Source organism: Ailuropoda melanoleuca, chromosome X, assembly GCF_002007445.2.
Source record: "Ailuropoda melanoleuca isolate Jingjing chromosome X, ASM200744v2, whole genome shotgun sequence".
NCBI lineage: Eukaryota > Metazoa > Chordata > Mammalia > Carnivora > Ursidae > Ailuropoda > Ailuropoda melanoleuca.
The window spans coordinates 85,819,459-85,840,205 of record NC_048238.1 but is presented as its reverse complement, the minus strand read 5'-3'; the positions used below and the strand labels follow the sequence as shown (position 1 = coordinate 85,840,205).

Below are 20,747 nucleotides of genomic sequence, written 5' to 3'. Positions count from 1 at the left end.
ACATTTTAATTCTAAAGAGCTTTAATATATTAAAAAACCCCATAGTTTTCAAATACCCCTCAAAAAGGGAATGAATAATCAGTCCCATCAGAGCTGGGGAAAAAAAAATTAAAGGGGCTGGAGGGATGAAGGTTGACAATCATTCTCTTTCAAAAAGATAAACACTGCGTCCTCAAATAACCGCTCAGAATGTCACTTGATATGAATAGGCAGGAGGAAAATAACTGGCCATATTTGCCTTATATACTGTATTGAGCAATTAAATACCAACTTAGCTATTTAAGAATGACTTGCTAAAACACTGAAAAAATGAAAGACTTCATCCTTGTCATAGACTGCCACTTCAGGGGAACATTCGGTACACATGACTGGGTGGTAAATTTCTTCCACTTGTGCTCTGCGGCATCTTCGTGGTTAGATCTCATCTTCTTAGGGCCTCACCTTTTCTTCCTGTTCTCTGGGATTTTGTATCTTATAACCTCCTCTTTGTTGACCAAACAATTCATCACAGAATTTTCTCTATACGGAGTTTGGTAGGATTCATGCCTTTGGCAATCAAGACAGAGTGTGGTCCTGCAGACAGGGCAATTCAAGATAGCATCACTATTTGGAACAGGCTGTTGTTGTTGATGTGGTCTTTGTATTCCAAAATGGTACACATAGTAGCTTCTTCTCTGTGCATCAACCCAGGCCTGAACTCGGTTACCTTTTTCAGGATCATATCGTAACTCACCATTTATTGGAATCTTGTGTTGTTTTTCCTTTTTCTTCTTGGTCACCTGCGCTGTTTTGTCTTTATCCTCAGAATCAGAATCAAAATACATATCATCATAGTACTTTGTCAGAGCTGTTCCAACTTTTCCAGTTCCTGAGGAAGACCCTGTTTCCAGAGAGGATAACTTGTCTTCCATTGTTTTTATGGTGAAATTTAATTCAACTTCCATTTCTTTTTCAAATTCATCTACACTAGATGATTCACTTTCTCCAGTATGACATTCTTTGATAAGTTTTCATTTCCGGTCAGGAGTTCCCTATAAGAGCACACCCACTTCATCTTTGGAACTGCTCAAAGCGGGTCCCTCATCGCTGGCTCTTCAACTGCGTAGTCGCCCTGGATCCAGTTCACGGTGGCCTGCGCCCTCCAACACCAACCACAAGCATCTGCACAGCATCTGTTGACTCCACAGGTTCCCCTCGACTCAATTTTTTGTACGATACATTTCGATACCTTTGCTGTATTAGAAACCTCATGTGAGATAGAGACCTTGCCAACATGTTTCACATCGAAACCAGAGCCAATAATTCATACTTAAAGAATTCAGTTATGTTTCCCAAATATTCCACATCTTTAGTTGTCTGTATTCTTTCTCTTCTTTTCTTTAAACAGCATGGCTTCTTAGAAATCTGGCTTAAGTAATGGCAATTAACTCCTACGATATTGGCTAGCCCACTGAAACTACCTTGGAAATTTTCCGATAGCTGAGAGAAGGTATGAAAAAAGTAATCCTCAGACACTCTGCATAATATGAGCTTTGGTTGCTCTAGGACATGAGAACATAAACTGCAAATTATGGATCTGGGTCTACAAATAATCACTGCCTGCACAGAAACTTCAGGGGCCAGAGTTTTAATAGCTATGAAAACCCTAAGGAAAATACGTGTTCATCCATAAAATGGCCAGCTTCTTTGTGTTACACAATGTGTAAAATAAAACTGCAATATGGAGATAACAACTATTAACAAAGTAAAGTTTCATTAGTAATTTTAGTAAACAAATTAAAAAAAAGATCAACGGCAGGTCTTTCCTACAGAAAAAAATTAAAATGAGATACCTTTTTATTATTGTTGCCTTAAAGTTCATATAAGAATTTCTTTTTTCCCCTGCACCTGACAATTTAAAACACATGGGTAGTGCCACTTATATTGTTGTAATCATAACAACGTTGTTCAAGAATAAAACGAAAGCAGGAGTGCTTGGGTGACTCGGTTGAACGTCTGACTCTTGATTTTGGCTCAGGTCCTGATCTCAGGGTCCTGGGATCCAGTCCCACGTTGGGCTCTGCACTCAGTGGGGAGTCTGCCTGAGGATTCTCTCTCTCTCTCCCTCTGTCCCTCCCTGAGCTTGCACTCTCTCTTTCTCTAACATAAATAAATAAATCTTAAAAAAAAAAAAACCTTTAAAAAAGAATAAAAGGAAAACATAAAATCTCCATGTCATTCAGACTTTCATTCAAGATTTTGCTTCCTATGTTTTTCCTAATCTTTTCTGGGAATAACAGAAATTTATTTGTGATGATCTTGACACTTTAGGTGTGAAAAAGACATTAATAAGGCAGATATTACTGTCACTACCCCACTATGTATATGAAAAGATAATTAGTGAATCTGCTAAAAGGAAAAAAATGGGGAAAGAGAAAAGAAAATCTATCCGTGCAATTACTTTATTCACCAATGTCAATTGATGACTCATTCTGCAGCCTGCCAAGGAAGTTTGCTGGAGAAAGGACTCCTTCTGGGCTCAGTTACTGCAGTGTGTTTTTGCTTGCTGGTGTTAGATTCCTGCAGCTGCTGGATTTCATGCAGAGGGGCCGCCTCTATAAAAGCTCAGATGCTACTGCAGTAGCAATATGTATTGGATACTCAGGAAGTCCTTGATAAAACAGTGAAGAAAGTGACGGAAATGCCTGAGAGTCAGGAAGACCCAAGTTCTTGTACCAGATCTTTTGAGAATGAGATGTGTGAGCCTTGTCAAGCCATTTGCCCCTTCTAAGTATCACCCGCAAGCCATCTGTCAACTAAAAGACTTGGATTCAACTGCATCATGTCTACTATTTCTCTTACTTTATGATTCTAGGATTGTCTTCTCTCTTCTTCTGGCTCAAATCCTTTCAATCTTCATCCCTTTTGACTCACTTTTTCCTTATCTTCTGAAGGAACAAAATGCAAGAGACCTCTGTAAAAAACCTTCTAGTTGCAAAAAATTAAGACAAAGGGAGAAGTGTAGTGTCATATAAGGGCTGTGTGAAGAATATAGGGATTTTTAGAGGTCAAATATATATGAAGATTTTTACTACTTCTAAGTAAGGCCATTCTTGACAGAGCTTGTGTTAACATTCTCAAGAAAAGGAAAATTTCACTTCCTCCTCCCACAGCCTATATGTTTAATATTACAAATCAGTATTGAGTGGCTATGCCACTGTTAAATAGGTAGTTTATTATTTTTTATAAAAGATTTGGTAGTGGTGGGAACAAGAAAAAAGAATATAGGAATAAACAGTGATACAACACTTTTTGTCTTTTTCCTGTATTTCCAAAGGTTCAAGCACAAATCCTGCTCTTGGCCTAATGCCAAATCCACTCAGCACATTCAACAATTTTAACATCACACTGATTTCATTTATACTAAAAACAAAATCAAGACTATTTTTAATCCCATTAATAAATTGATCAATCTATCAAAAAAGAACAATAAAAAATTGTCTCCTGGAATTGACAGACATCACTAAGGCTGAGTCATAAAAACCATTCCATTTCATCCTTCATCAATTTGAAATACCAGCATTTATATTCCTTAAAATGGAGGATTCCTTTTAAGATATTTACAGGGGTCTATTTTTTTCTTTTGGCTTATGTACTCTGCTTAATAACTGATGAACTTGTGGCTTAAAAGTTTTTCAGGCATAAACATGCATATATAAATGCTATGCTGGCCCCAGGGGATTCTTTAAAAACAGAACCAATGGCTTCATAAAACATCCAAGTAGCTAACATAATATGCAATCTCATGTACTACTAGTTATCCTATTGTTTGCCTACCCAGCAAACATTTACTCCTTATTCCTTGCGACCCATATCCCAACTTCACTCAGCTATTATGTGGCCAAATGCTTCAGGGATCTGCTCTCTCCAGTCTCGGGATAAATCGGGATGAGTCCAAGCCAATCAAGGTAATCCTATTTTTCTTCCTAGAGAAATATGAGTAGGTGTTCCAGGATAGATTTACTTGCTCACAAAAGAAAGATTTGCAGAATACAATTTGTGCAAATGTGATGGCTGGGTCACACACTGCTGCAACCATTTTGCAAACATCAGTAGTCAAATTGCTAAGGTTATCAGAAGAGAAGGAATGAACTTGGATCCTTAATGACATAAAATCTCTTAACCAATACTTGGTGTCTCTTGATTTTGCATGTTTTAAGTGAGACAGTAAAATATCCATGCTATTTTAGCTACTTAATTTTTGTAATTGCAGCAATAAGTATGCTGATAAACATATTTAAGTAAAAGAAAAAAGATATCAAAGAAACAAACTGAATATATTGTAGAGTCTATATTCAAAATGATGTTTCTACTTTAAAGTTGGGAATCTTGTTTCCTTTCCTATTATAGCATGTAAAGGACACAAAAGCTTTCTAATTTGCTTCTTTATAATGATAGTTTCAAATAGAGACATCTGCATTATATTTGATGCTGAACCACCTGTTAATTTTTAACCAAATTTTAATTAACTGCTTAAATGTTTTGTCTATACCATCCCACATATTCAGCATTACTGAATTTCATATACAATTTACTCAAATGACCAGTTATTTTGGAGCTTTGTTTATTTTATCATACAGACACAGCTCTAAAGTACTTTGTATCATCTTATATTGAATTCACAGAAACTAAAACAGTAACGTATTATGTCATCAGATGAGAATAACATCATGAGTTATGAACAGGGAGTGCCAGGTTCCACAAATGACAGCTCAACCAATCTACCTAATTTTTGTCATGGGGGTTAAGTATGGGTCTTACGCTCAACCAGGGTCCACAGATCACTCTATATTCCCCACTAGGAGGCATCCTCAGATATGAGACCTAAACTGTCAACCGAATTAAAGTCATCCTGGCTCAGACCTCCAGGGTCTCCCTTTGATCCTCTCTGTGCCGCCTCTTCATTTGACAACTCTCCAATCTAGTCAATCCTGGAGTTGATATTTGCATAGATTATTTGCTGAACGCTGTGGGGACGCGGGCTTTTGCTAACGAACAAGATACACAAATCTCTCACTTCTCCAATATATTTGGGAGACACATACAGTTGTTCCCCCTCACTTACAGAAGCAAAACCTGGAGAAGGTTTTCAACAGACATCTACAGGGTAGAGTTGGGACTGTTTAGAAGATGAATTTAGCAGCAGATCTCTTGGGCTCAGCTTTGAGACTTGCCACAATTTCACCCAATTCTACACGTCCAAGTTTGTTTTTCCAACACTATCTTATTCAAGCCATGGCATTGTCAGGCTGGACTATTTGTTATTTTAAGGGCTGACCACAAGCATTTATGATATCCTAAATCGTAACTCAAACTGGCTTTAGCCATAGAAATAAATCACACTGACAGTTAGGTATTATTGAAATACTGCTATAAGTAGACATTTCAAGTATATTGTTGGATAAATCTTAAAAGCCTAAGCACCAAGCACTGAGAACATTAAAACTCAGAACTCATTTTGCCATAGAAACAAACTACTCTATTACAAATGAATTTTGGGGCCCAAGTCATTTGTAAGATAGGTATTAAATGCTTGCTTATGCAAAATGTCACCATTCTGATTTTTGAAAAGGAAATTAAATATCACTATTTCTAATCTGATGACATTTTCCCAAAAGCATGTTACTGCTAAACCTGGGTGAATGCTCAATGGTGTTCTGGTACAGTCTACTATGAGCTTGTTTTATTATGCTTTGCCTCCTCCTTTCAAACTTTAAAATCTCCTCAAATTCACTTAACTAAAATGTCCTATTAATTGCACTCTAGGTAATTAAAATTTTGCTATCTTTGCAAGACCAAGATTAAACTAATTTATTCAAAAGGAAGACCGAGCTACTATCAATGAACATTACAACCATTTCCCATCCAGATATTTTGATAAAATGTTTCCATGATGGTTCCTTTCCTAAACTGCCTTTCTTTAGTACAGCTTAATTTCTGAACACAGAATAATTTAGGGTATTTGAAGAAAGACGAAGTACTCACCCCTGGGTAACAAAATGGAGAAATGGTTTGTGCTAGAGGGAGGGCAACAGGGACCCATTTTTTTAAAAAAATGGGCCTACAAGCTCTTTCTGACTTAGTAAAGTTCAAAGACATGGAAAACTCCAAGGATATCCAACACAATTCTGTTTGAACATCTAAATATGAAAGTTGTTAAATGGAAGTGTGAATCTTCCTAGTCATCTCTATTCACTAATCCGTCAGAAAGACATAAAATCCCCAACCTGGTTTTGCTTGATAAAGGCAGCAGATTCATTCATACTGAGTAGTAGTCCCATCTGGAAACTACCTTTGCCTCCAGTCCCAACCGTTCTGCCAGCATCCTGCAGAAGTTTTTAGCTCTCATACACTTGGAGTTTGTCCTGACATTCCTACCCCTCCCCCAAGAAAGACTCAAATAAGCACCAGGAAGAACTTATGTAAATAGCAACTCATCAGATTCCATCTTGAAACAGAATTCTTATGATTCCAAATCCATTCTCCTGCCCACCTTCTAGCATATGTCTTTAAATTCACTTATCTGAGAGCACCATGAGTAAGCCTGCTGTTTCACAGATAAACTTGTGTTAAGAGGATTAGGAAATCTCCCCATTTTGTCTCAGAGCAGTTAGAAGTCATAGGGAAGATTCACCTTAAATTTTCAAATAAATTCGTTCTTTTTGCCCTTTTATCAATTCACTTCAACAATGGCTAAACAATATTTATTTTATTCATGCCATTTTATTTTAACCCTTTTCATACTTACAATTTCCTTAATCTATAGCTCAGAAAAAGGAAGCTTTAGTAAATTCTGTCTCATTCATTAAGGGGGAGCCTGATTATAAATTTCCAATTTCTTCCTGAACAAAGAACTTTCACTAAACTCAGAGATGGATTATTGGCTATTTTCATGTGACACCACATTTCAATTGGCCAAATATAGAAAAAAAAATTAGTACATTCACTGATTGCTTTATATATACAATGCCAGCCAGTCAGTTGATAGAAAATAATGAGTGACATAAATCTCTGTGCTTTAAAAAACAGGTAAATGAAAAACATAAGATGACTGGAAGCAGGTGAGAGCTTAGAGGAATGGTTTGAAAAAAGCAAAAGTAATACCTACATTTCCAACCAATCTACTCAGTAACAGATTCTTTTAAAAAACCTTTATTTCCTTGCACTAAGAACACTTAAGATGAGGTTTATTCTCTTAACAGATTTTTAATTATGCAATATAGCATTATTATCTGAGACTCTTTTAAAAAAATTATTTATTTGACACAGAGAGAGAGAGCACAAGCAGGAGAAGGAGCAGGCAGAGGGAGAGGGAGAAACAGGCTTGCCACTGAGCAAGGAGCCTGATGTGGGGCTTGACCCCAAGACCTTAGGATCATGACCTGAGCGAAAGGCAGACACTTAACCAACCAAGCCACCCAGGTGCCCCTAACTGAGATTCTTAATTGGAGAAACTTCCTACACTGAATGAAGGGAACTGCAAATACATAGCCTACCTTGTCATAAGAATGGTGTGGGTATGTGAATCTGTGCAGAGACTTTCGAATAGGTCTAAGGGTTGTGATGAGGAGACATCTAAATGACCTTAAGTATATTGTAAGTTTCTAACTGGAGTCAAAGTGATATTAGTTATGGACCTGCTACTTACAGAAAAAAATGTCTTTCTTGTTAATGTATTAAGAAAATTATTTATTGGTAAATTCTATATTCATAATGAAAAGTGTTTGTGGTAGAACATTATATTAATCTGGCCAACAACAGTTTCATTGTTCACTGTAATTTTAATTCACCAATTAAATGTAAGTCAATAATGTAGTAAGTTCCTGGGGCGCCTGGGTGGCACAGTTGGTTAAGTGCCCGACTCTTGGTTTTGGCTCAGGTCATAATCTCAGGGTCGTGAGATTGAGTCTTGCATTGAGTTCTGTGCTCAGTGGAGTCTGCTTGAGATTCTCTCTCTCCCTCTCCCTCTCCCTCTGCCCCTCCCCACTGCACTCACACGCACTCTCTCTCAAATAAATAAATCTTTTTTAAAAAATAATGTAGTAAGTTCCTATTATGTACAAATATGTACTGAGTACTGAGGGTGAGTGAAAGAAAACTCATATAGATGATAGGACATATTTTTGCCCTTCAAGGGCTCACAGTCTATTGGAAGAAAGAGTTATCTCACTGTTACAGAACAAGCAGAATGAAAGCAATGCTATAAAAAAAATAAGATGATATAGGATTAATTCTCTTTTGAGGTAGTTATTTATGTACATCTTATTTACCCCATAAAGAACTACAGTCAGTTTATACCCTTTGAGGACAGAAGATGGATATTATAGTTATTTGGGATTTCCAACAGTGCCTATCACATAGCTAGTTGTTAGTAAATATCCGAAGTTGTAAACTGCACTCTAATTGTGTGCTCTTAGGAGAAGCCCACAGAACAGTATTTTCCTCTTTACAGTGATGCTACTATTTGTGGTATAGTTTAATCTTCTGAATTTGTTTATTTGAGAAGGCAGAAAAATAAACAAGTAAACACATTGCCTTTTAAAATTTTGTTTAAGAAATAAATTTTGAGCTTGTCAACTTTCCCTATCTTGACTTCAGTTTTTCTACTTGGGTCCATCCAGTTTCAGCATCCTGTGATACTTCCCTTGATTGCAGGTTCTTTTCTAGCTAACTTTGTCATTTCTCTGCTTCTCAGCAATTTTTCTCAAAACTGGGCTAATACTCATTATTTTTTTTAAATAGTAGCTAATATTTCTCACCTCCCAGTCTTTTACCAACGCATGGAATCTACTCCTCTCAATGTCAACAATGACCTTCATTTAGTTAAATCCAATGGCTCCCTCCCAGTCCTTATCTTCTCACCTCTCTGGCAGCATTAAAGACTTGATTACTGGGGTGCCTGGGTGGTTCAGTTGTGAAGCATATGTCCTCGGCTCAGGTCATGATCCCAGGGTCCTGGGATCGAGCCCCACATTGGGCTCCCTGCTCTGCTGGGAGCCTGCTTCTTCCTCTCCCACTCCCCCTGCTTTTGTTCCCTCTCTCGCTGGCTGTCTCTCTCTCTGTCAAATAAATAAATAATAAATCTTAAAAAAAAAAAAAAGACTTCATTACTATCTCATTCTCGAAATTCAGTCTTCATTTGCTTTCCATGACACCACAGTCTTCTGGCTTTCTTCCTAGTCGCTGGCTTCTCCAAATATTTATTTCCTTGACCTGCCTCTTCTAATTGAGTGCACTACAATTATTCCTGGAATGTCCTCTCATTATATCTATACTTTTCTGTTTTGTCATTTCAACAAATGCAATGGCTCTAAATACCACTACATACAAAGGACTCTTCCTTTCATATCTTCATTCCTGAACACCATACTTTTACATAAAAATTCATGCTTGACATCTCTGGTCCAATGCCTACCTAGGCTACTTCAAGTTAAAACTAAAGCTTAATTCAGAACAATTCTCTCAATCCTGCATTATATTTCTCCTCACTGTTCACTTCCACAGTGTTGAAGGCTAAATTACTATAATGTTCTTCTATAAACACCAAAAATTTTGAAAATGGAATTTACCGTAAAATAATTTTCTAAGCACATTGTCAAGAAACTCAAAAAAATTCCATTTTTTTCATAGTTTATAATTCTCTGCTGACAACTATTCCCTCTCCATTCGTTTTAACAGTATTCACCTTTTTCTCATGAAGCATGGTTAAAATAGCGGCTTTGAAGGCTTTACTCTTCAATTCCATCATCTAGGTCATTTTAGGGTTAGCATCTGTTGATTTTCTTTTTCCCCTGAGAACTGGCCACATTTTCCTGGCTTTTTATATGACAAGTAATTTGAGACTATATCTTGGATTTTGAATATTATGTTGTTAACGGTCTGCATCCTGTTAAAATTCTCTTGAGAATGTTGATTTTGGTTTTTTGTTTTATCAGCCAATTAACCTGGTTATGTGTAGATTATAAGTTCTTTCTCATTTTATGTTTGTTTGGTTTTCAAAGTCTTCACTATACTCTTCAGATCAAACCTGCACATGAACAAAACATCTCAGCAGTTCGTTTGAGACTTGAGTGGCATTGTGTATTCCAGTTCCATTCTTAAAGCCTTTGTTTTCTTTGGGTCTGTTCCATGTTTGCATAGGTTGGGGAAGAGCCTACGACTTAACTGATTTACACAAAGGATTTGGAGATCCATTCTTTCATTCTATCTTCCGACAGGATACCACCTGTCACCTCTTCGGATCACAGGGGTTCCTTTTCCAGGTTCCTTTAGCTAATAAGAAGCAGATTTTTTTCTCAGGACATTAGGCACCTATGTTTCTTCCTCTAATGTCACTGAAGCTGTGCAGCTTCTGCTCTGAAATATGCCTCAGGGCAAGGCCAAGGTAGAAAAAAGAGGAAAAGAAAGAGAGAGAGAGAGACAGGACAGAAAGAGACCAAGAGGAAGAAAGAAAGAGAGAAAGAAAGAGAGAGAGAGGAAGGAAGGAGGGAGGGAAGGAAGGAGGGAGGCAAGGAAGAGGGTAAGATGAAAGGAGGGAGGGAAGGAAGGAGGGAGAGAAAGAAGGAAGGAGGGAAGGACGGAAAGAAGGAACGTGGGATTTTTCATATACTCTCTGACTTGCAGGGTCGCCTTTTCCTAGTCCCCTGGGTAAAGGAGATGGTTTCTCTCATGGATTTTGCTTTGTGAACTCAAAGTGCAGTTCAGGAATTTGGTTCACCCTTGAGTTAAAGCCAAGTGATAAAGAAGGGAAAATGTACAGAAACAAGAGCAGTGAAAAAACCACCTCTCTGCCATTATTTACTTTTTAGCATCTTCGGACAGTTGCTTTTTGTATCCCACGCAGTAGTTTTAGTTGTAATTTAACTGGAGAAATAGACTAGAGTGACTTACTCCTCTTAGCTAACTCCAGAAGTCTCTGTTGTACTTATTATTTTGTTTCCTATTAAAATGGAATGTCAGGTATGTTCTCATATTCACTGCTGAAATCACACTGCCAAGAACAGTACTCAACAAATAATGAGACCTCAAAATGTATTTGTTGAATGCATTAATTAGCTAATTAACATATTTTTCTTTTCTTCCGTTTTATTTATTTTTTAAATTTTTTTAAAGATCTTATTTATTCATCTGAGAGAGAGCACAAGCAGGGGGGAGAAACAGAGGGTGAAGGAGAAGCAGACTCCCCGCTGAGCCAGGAGTTGGACATGGGGCTCAATCCCAGGACCTGGAGATCATGACGTGAGCCTAAAGCAGACGCTTAACCAACTGAACCACCCAGGTGCCCCTTTTCTTCCATTGACTTTCTTCTAGAAAGTTGCCAAGTATGGAAATATGGGTTTTAGAACCTCTCAAGATCTTGGCTCATTTCATGATGCTGTTTCCCTTCTCATGACACTAAAAAGTGGTCCTTTTATGATGTCCAATTTAGGGCGACGGAGGTTAGAGTACAAGGTCACTTGAGAATTTGTTATGGAAGGGGTGCTAACTTCTCTAGGCCTTCAATGAGCCTGACCCTGCTTCGGTTAGCGTTACTCTATTGCAAATCTTTATGAAAGTAACTGAAGATTCGTAGAGAATTTCAGAAAACCTAAAGAACATTAAAAAAAAAATCAGTTCTCAGGAGGTAGCATCTTAATAAAATACTCCTTAACAATTTAACATTATGTAAGTTGCTATTTACCAGTTCTGTACTTTCTTCCTTTCTGGAGATAAGGTACTAAAATGGCCTGTAATTGAAAGGAAAGAACACTGTGCCTATCTTTGCCCTTGTTATGCACTGAGGCAACCGAATTGACTTTCCATGGGCACACACTGATCGTTCGGCTAGCAGTAGAGCAAGAACAAAATGAACTAAACTTAATGAGTAGCTAAGCATTTGAGAAATGCAGCACTTCTAATAGCAAGTATCACAGAGACCATCAACAAATCTTTTCCAGTATCTGATGGATGAACATACCATCCAGTTTGAGAGTCCAGAGGCTGGTAGGGTCCCAGAGCACCTACCTGAAGACACAGTATAGAGTCCTTCAACCTCTTCCTCTTCAGCTGTCTCTTTCAGGATTTGTTTAATTCACATGAACTGTTCCGGCCTAAGAGAACTATAAGATACAGAGCTAAAGTAGGGCTGCCCATAGTATAAAGTGAGCATATAATTTATAGTCAAAATTGGGACATAGTTAAGAAAGAAAGGAGGTGCTATTGATAATTAGGATAGGAAAAGAGGAAGAAACTGGGATTTTCCTGGGCAAACCAGGAGGTACAGTTTGTATGATAGAGAAGATTCAAATTATCATCTATAATATCCAATTAGCTAATCTCACTTGAATTTACAGCAAGTAAAGCTCATAAACAGTAAAAAATTCTATTGGCTATATTGAAAACCACAATCATACTGATACAAAAGAAGAAAGCAAAAACTAAAATCAGTTATTATTGTACATAGGGATCCAATACTTTCCTTTCAAGAGAGACAAAGAAAAAATTAAGAATTATTCCTGACTTTTAACAGTACAAACTATCTTGCAGGTTAACCACATAGAGTCCTCATTCATGAGTTAAAGTTCTTCCTCTCAGTACATTTCTTGCTCATACACATAGAAGAAACGCTAGATTTAGGAAAATAATTATGTTGTAATCCTTAATGAATTAATTTCTTTAAGTAGTAATCATCAATGAATGAAACCATAAGTGTAGGAAAACATTACTTGCCTCATGCTGTGACGCAATATGATTTGCAAACTACCACCTATGATGTATTCTTACACAGAAAAAAGTCGAATCTAGAGGAAGTCAAGTCTTAATAAATAACTTCTTATTTACAGGAAATAAAGGTGTAGAGGAACAAGCTGAAAAGCATCCCAGGGAAGCAAACACATCTAGATTATGAGATATATTATAAGACAAGTGAGCTTGATTCTTCAATAAGTCAGTAGGATGAAGAAAGGGGGGAAAAGTAAAGGAGAAAGGTTCTGAATTTAAAGTGTAAAAGACATTAAAAATTTTTTAAAGGGGTGCCTTGCTGGCTAAGTTGGAGGGGCATACCACTCTTGGTCTCGGGGTTGGGAGTTTGAGCCCCACATTGGAGGTAGAGTTTACTTACAAAACATTTTAAAAAACTGTAAAAGTCATTAAACTAAATACCATGTTTTGGATTCTTACTCACAAAATAAATTCAAATAGATTATGTTGGGCAAACAGATATTTGAGTAATGACCAATATAAGGCAAATGCAACTGTGCTGATATATTTTATTTATCTCTCCTAATCCACTCTCCATTCATTTCCTGCACGTGAAGGCAGAACTCTAAGGCTCACATAAAAGGGTACCATTGCTCTCAGTCTCCAGTTTGTCCAGTGGGATGGACCAAAGGATTGGCATTTTGGTTGCATCCCTCTACCAAAGATAGCTCCTGTCTAGTGGACCTACATCCCAATTTTCCTAGGACTGCCCCAGGTTTAGCACCAAAAATCCCACATTTCAAGAAATTTTGCAATCTTAGGAAAACAGGGATGGTTGATCACCATGTGTGAACCTCCGCATTTAGCTACATTCTCAAGCTTCTGCCAATTGTTTCTCTCTCCTTTGTCTTTTAGGCTTAGTAGTAATGGGTCCCTGTTGCTGCCACCAGCAGAGTACCATCTTATCCCTTGCTGTTTTTCCTAGCATGTTCCTTGACTTTGTAAATCATCCCTCTGTTAAAGATCGTTTTATACCTTTTGGAAAATATTATTTCTTTTCCGCCACTACCATTGGTGTAAAATAAGAAAATTTTGTAAATTTCAAATGTGTGATAATGACATTTTGCTTATTTAAAGAAATAACTGTGGTTTTGAAGATGCACACTGGAGTATTTTGGAGTGCAATTATAAGATGTCTGGGATTTTTTCTTTTTTCTTTTTAAAGATTTACTTATTTATTTGATAGAGAGAGTGTGCACAAGCAGAGGGGAGGGGCAGAGTGAGAGGGAGAAGCAGACTCCCCACTGAGCAGGGAGCCCAACAGAGGACTCCAACCCAGGACCCTGAGATCATGACCTAAGCTGAAGGCATATGCTTAACTGACTGAGCCACCCAGGCACCCTGGGATCTTCTTTAAAATGTTTCATTAAAAAAGAGGGCATGGAGATGAATCATGAGTATTAAAACTTGATAATTCTAGAATATGGATGTTTGCTATCTAGAGTCTCATTTTATTACCTATATTTATTCATGTTTGTTTGTCTTTTTTTTTTAAAGTAAATTCTACCACCAATGTGGGGTTTGAAGTCATGACTCTAAGATCAAGAGCTGCATGCTCTACTGACTGTGCCAGCCAGGTACCCTGTGCATGTTGGAATTTTTTTTAAAAATTAAAAAGAAGCAATTCATGCAGTTTGACTTGCATGAAGAAAGTTATTAGATAAATGTATAGTCATATTGTAAGGAAAATATAAGCCTAAAATGATCATCAACATATGAAGTTATTTCTAGCCTTAAAAAAAGATTATACTGAATTAATCCAATTTCCTCCAAGTCCTTCATATGATCAGTGAAAAACATGTGCAGAAACGTGGGTGAACAATAAAGATGTAGACCTGAGTAGAATGAAGGTTTACAGGCAATGTATCAATGCCAGGTAAAGAGTCTGATTGGACCTGCTTGAGTAATGTTCTCACTTCTTAAACCAATCAGTCTTCCTCAGGGGATGAGTATCTTTTATATTGTGGCCTCTGTTCTTAACTGCAGAAATAACTGATATTGAGTCATAGCTATTTTTTATATATATCAGGGGAAAAAGCACTTTAAAGGTAATAGATGTCCATTGTTGGAAATTTGGATATTCCAAAGTACTATAAAAAAAAATAAAATTCCCCCATAAGTATATTGCCATGTAATATTAATTGTTAATTTGTCAGTGTGTTGCCATTTAGTCTTTTTTAAGTTTTTTATGTGTGTACACACAACACACATAACATTCACATAAGTTATCATAGTATAGTTATAGTTTTACTGTTTAAATCCAAGTTTTCATGTAATATGAATAGATTAAAAATGATCAAGTACAAATATGTTAAAACAGTATTTAATGGGGGCATCTGGGTGGCACAGTTGGTTAAGCATCCGCCTCTTGGTTTCAGCTCAGGTTGTGATCTTGGGATCATGGGATCAAGCCCTGCATGGGACTCTGTGCTCGGCAGAGTCTGCTTGGGATTCTCCCTCTCTCTCTCTGCCCCTCCCACTTGTGCTCTCTCTCTTTCTCTAAAATAAATAAATAAAATCTTCTTTTAAAAAAAAAAGAATATTTGCATTTATGTTCATAACAGAATAATGATCGGTAGTGATATTTTCTTTTTTTTATTATTATTTTTAAAGTAAGGTCTATGCAAATATAGATCCAAATATTCATAAAAATGTTTTAGCCTAGGGGTGCCTGGCTGGCTCAATCAGAAGAGCAAGAGACTCTTGACTTCTAGGTTATTAATTCAAGTTCCAAATTGGGTGTATAGATTACTAAAAAAATAATTAAACTTAAAAAAGTGTTTCAGCCTATGCAATCCTACAGTATATAAAGTAAATAATCTATCATGATGAATAGAGGGCCTTTCTGGGAATGCAAGGATCATTCGACACTCAGAAATCAATGTAATTTACCATACCAATAGACTAATGAAGAAAAAGCACCTGATAGTCTTAGTAAGTGGAGAAAAAACATTTGACAAAATGCAGTATTCTTTCATGGTAAAAACTCAGCAAATCAGAAATGGAAAGAAACTTCAACTTGATAATGTTCATCCTCAGTAAATCACCTTATATCACACTTAATGATGACGGGCTGAATGCCTGTCTTCTAAGATTGTAAAACAGGCACTATCTGCTCTCTCCACTCAACTCAATATCATACTGGAGGTTCTAGTCACTGCCATAATGCAAGAAAACAAAATAAAAGTCATATGGATTAGAAAGGAAAAAATAAAACAAACTATTTCACAGACTAGTAGAAAACCCCAAAGAATCAACAAAAACAACAAAAAACTACTGAAACTAGATGGTCACAGGATACAGGTTAATTCATATAGATCTTATATCTATATGATCTAGTAATGAACAATTAGAAAACTATTTTTTTAAGTACAGTTTATAGCATCACACACACCAAAAAAATCCAAAATACTCAGGTAATAACCTAACAAAATATGTGCAGGATCTGTATGGAAAAACATAAAAAATAATAATAAATGAAATCCAGAAGACCTAAATAAATAAAGAGATACGTTTATTTATGAATTTTAAGAATCAGTGTTGTTAAGATGCCCATTCTATCCAAATGCATCAGTATATTCAATAAAATCTTAAAGAGAGTTCCAAACGGACTACTGAGAAAATAGCAAGATAATTCTAAAATGTATATGAAAATGCAAAGGAACTAAGAATTCCCCAAACAATTTTGAAATAGAATAAAACTTTAGGACTTGCATTACCCAATTTCTAAACACACTATAAAACATATTCCACACGTGGTTATTGCAAAAGGATAGGTATATATTTCTATGGGAAAAATAGTACTGAAATAGACCAACAGATATACATACAGTCAATTGATTTTCTTTTTCGTTATTTTCAATTACACAATACATGAATTCATTCTTGTAAAAATCCAAACAACACAGATAAAATAAAAGTCCTTCTCAAAGTCTGGCCCCTAATGCCACTGACTTTAGAAGAGATTTCATCTGTGAGTCAGCAGTATACCAGGTTGAAAGAGCCAGACCCTACTTCTGGTTCTGGTATAAACTTGATATTCTATTTTGACTCTTTCTGGGTTCCAAGAAAAGAAGCACACGCAGATGAGCATGACTCATACTAAGAATACTGTAAGGAGTACAAAAGTACAGGAAAGAATCTGAATATTACAACCAGTCTCACTGAGAACTGGGGTGTTATCTGGAACCCAGCTCAGCAATAGTAACTCAGTCCTACTTTGGGATCCTTAAACAGTAAAGATCCATTATACACTCAACTCCCCGCTCTCCGCTATAATGACCCAATGTTTTGTTCCTGCTTACACTATTCCAAATACTTTCTGAACTCCTGACTCTCTTCTTAATATATTCTGCCGACTACCTTTTGTACCTCTTCAGTTTCCTCATCCTAATTTCTCCATAGAGCCTGAGCTTTCTATCAGAACTTTCATTTCCTTTAAAGAAAGTTTCTGGTTGGCAATTATCCAGTATGAAGTCTCTCTCTCTCTCTCTTTTTTTTTTTTTTTGGCAAAGCCCTCATGCCTGACGGTCTCATAGGCTGCTGGTCAGCCCAAAGTCAGCTATTGTGGTCCACTGAGTTTTGACCAAGGCATAAAAGCAATTAAATAGATTGGCTATTCTTCCTAACAAATTTTGCTAGAATAACTGGATACCCAAACTCACAAAATAAAAGAAAAACTACAAAGAATCCAGCAATCCCACTTCTGTTATATATCCAAAGGAATGAGATCACTGTCTCGAACACATCTGTACAACCCTGTGCTTATTGCTGCATTATTCACAATATTCATGATGTGGGAACAACCTAAGTGTCCACTGCTGGATGAATGGATAAAGAAAATGTAGTATACTTACAATGCACTATTATTCAGCCATAAAAAAATAAGGAAATCCTACTGTTTATTACAACATGGATGAATTTGGAGGGCATTATGCTAAGGGAAATAAGGCAGACAGAGAAAGACAAATATCGTATGGTAAAACTTACACGCGGTATCTAAAAAAAAAGTCAAACTCATAGAAGAGGAAAAACAGCCTCAATCCACTCATGACCCCATTTATAAAAAATAACTCAAAATATATCATAAGCTTAAATGTAAAATCTAAAGCAATACTTCTAGAAGAAAACACAGTACAAAATTTTTGTGAACTTGGTTTAGGCAAATATTCCTTTAACATAGCACAAAATCATAAAATAAATTCTTATAAATTGCACTTTACCAAAATTAAGAATGGATGCTCTTCAAAGGACAGAGAATGAAAAGCAAAGCAAAGATTGGGAGAATATATTTGCAATTTGCATATCAGACAAAGGATCTGTTTCCAAAAAAAACGTATTTAAAAACTCTCAAAACTCGGGGTGCCTGGATGGCTCAGTTGGTTAAGCATCTGCCTTCAGCTCAGGTCATGATCCTGGGGTCCTGGTATTGAGCCCCGCGTTGGGCTCCCTGCTTGGTGGGGAGCCTGCTTCTCCCTCACCTTCTGCTCTGCTTATGCTTGTGCTCCTGCTCTTGCTCTCTCTCAAATAAATAAAAAAAGTCTTAAAAAAAAAAAAACCTCTCAAAACTCAATAATAAGGAAAAGCAGCCTAACCAAAAAAAAAAAAAAAAAATGGGCACAGACATCTCAGTGAAGAAAATATACAAATTTCAAATGGCACATGAAGTGAAGCTCAATATTATTATTCATTAGGGAAATGAAAATAAACCTGTGAGATAGCACTAAACACCTAATAGATGGGTTTTTAAAAAAGCCATTGTCAATACAATGGATTGGTAGGGATGGGGAACAACTAACGCTCTTACATTTCTGCTGGGACTGTAAAATGCTGCAGTCACTTTGAAAAACTGGTCGATGGTTTCTTATAAATGTGAACTTTCACTAACAATTTAACCCAGCCATTCCACTCCTAGGTATTTATATAAATTAATTATATCAATTATACATTATGCATACTATATTATATATTATATATTAATTTATTGTTTAGTACTCCAACGTATTTATATAAACAAAACAAAAACTTACGTTCACACAAAATCAGGTATGCAAATGTTTACAGCAGCTTGATTCATCATCACCACAAATTAGAAACAATCGAAACACCCTTCAGTTGGTGAATGTATATCCATATAATGGGACAGTACTCAGCAATAAAAAGGAGCAAAGTACTAATACATGTCATAAGAAGGGTGCATCTCAAAAGCATTAGCTGAGTGAAAAGAGCAAGACTCAAAAGGATACACAGCTGTTTGATTTCTTTCATGTGACATTCTGGGAAAGGGACAAATGAAAAAGATCACAAGCAGATCTGTGATTGCCAAGGCTGGGGCAGAGAACGGAGTAGAAAAAGACACGGGGGAACTCAAAAGGGTAATGGACCTGCTCTCTATATTGATGATGTTATTTTTTTAAAGATTTTGTTTATTTGACAGAGAGAGAGCGCACAAGTAAGGGGAGCAACAGGCAGGGGAGAGGGAGAAGCAGGCTTCCAGCTGAGCAGGGAGCCCGATGCGGGGATCATGACCCAAGCCGAACGCAGACACTTAACGACTGAGCAACCCAGGTGCCCCTGCTATTGGGTTTTTGACTCTGCAGTTGTCACAATCTGTAGAACTGTACACTACAAAGTGTAAATTTTACTGTTTTAAAGCACATATTAACTAAAAATGGTAGTAAACTGGTACTGCTTGTTTTGGCAATGTAGAGAAATGTGGTCTCTAAGTAAAATTTAATGAGGCTAAAAGTAAGCAAATTAAAATTATTTCCATAACCTTTCAAAATTTTCATTGAGTTTTGAGAATTTTCTGTATTGTTATACACATCTTTTCCTTTAGGAGATAACAAGCCACTGACTACAACTATCTAAAATTTCATCACATGTGGTGTCATAGTGGTACAAAGAGGCAGTTCTCATAGGCTCAGCATTTATTTAATTTTATGTAATAATTGAACAATGAGCACTTTAAGACCTACCATGCACAGTGAGTTGCTCAATTATTCAAAATTTGATATCTCAATTTTCATTCACCAGCATCTGACTATCTTGTTCAGAAGAAGAACAAAAAGCACTGAACTGCTTTCAGTGCACACCTGAATCCCTATGTCAAATTTGCTCTCAGTAGGGAAACTGGAGGACTCCATAAAAACCTGTGGTTTTTTTGTTCCTTTTTCTGCTTCTATTCTTGCTAGGACCTATACTCCCACTTTACACATACCTCAGAATGCAAATGGTGTATGACCTCCTTGTAAGGATCAAGAAATCAAGAATTTCTTTAGAATAGGTAACATCTAAGGAAGGACCAGATGAGAATGACCAGACAAAGCTATCATATGTATATTCTAGATCACCAGAGCTAAACACCTTGATGCCAAGACCCATCCCCCAGCACACCCCCACCCCCACCCCTTCCCCAGCTCCAAGGAATAACACTTGGGTCTTCATCTTCTAACTGGCTCCTGGATGCCTGAGAGGACACAAACACCAGGTCATGGTTCTCAGTAAAAACCTTCAGATGCCAAGCAAAGACAAGACTCCCTCCTTTCCTTTCTGAATCTCCCAGACACTCTGTCTCTACCTGCACGCTCTCTATACCTTCAATAAACTCTTTCACCTCCTGTTGGCTCATGTTTGATTTCTATCCTGTGTACAGCCAGGGACCCTCTTGGTCCTGCAGGTTCCCCTCTGGCTCCTCAGACCTGGCCTGTTGATATCAAGCCCAGAGGTTGGTCTTAGACTAGCTTGTTCCTTAGTATTCCAATCTATAAGGATTTGTAAAATCACTCTTCACGGAATTTTGAAAGCTCTGTAAAACTGACAAATTAGGTTTATGTTAGGAGGGCAAGCAGGAAGAAATCCAGATTCCCAACACTTGCTTTAAGTGTGGTAGCTTTACGTTAATCTACATTACATATTATTATTATATGTGAGAAACAGGCTACTGGTGAGATGTTTTGAAAGCCAGCAGT

At 36.9% G+C, this 20,747-nt stretch overlaps 1 pseudogene; it reads right to left on the bottom strand.

Moving 5' to 3' along the window:
* Positions 1-279: 279 nt before the first annotated feature.
* LOC100481287 lies at positions 280-20,407 on the bottom strand (annotated as a pseudogene).
* Between the last annotated feature and the right edge of the window lie 340 nt (positions 20,408-20,747).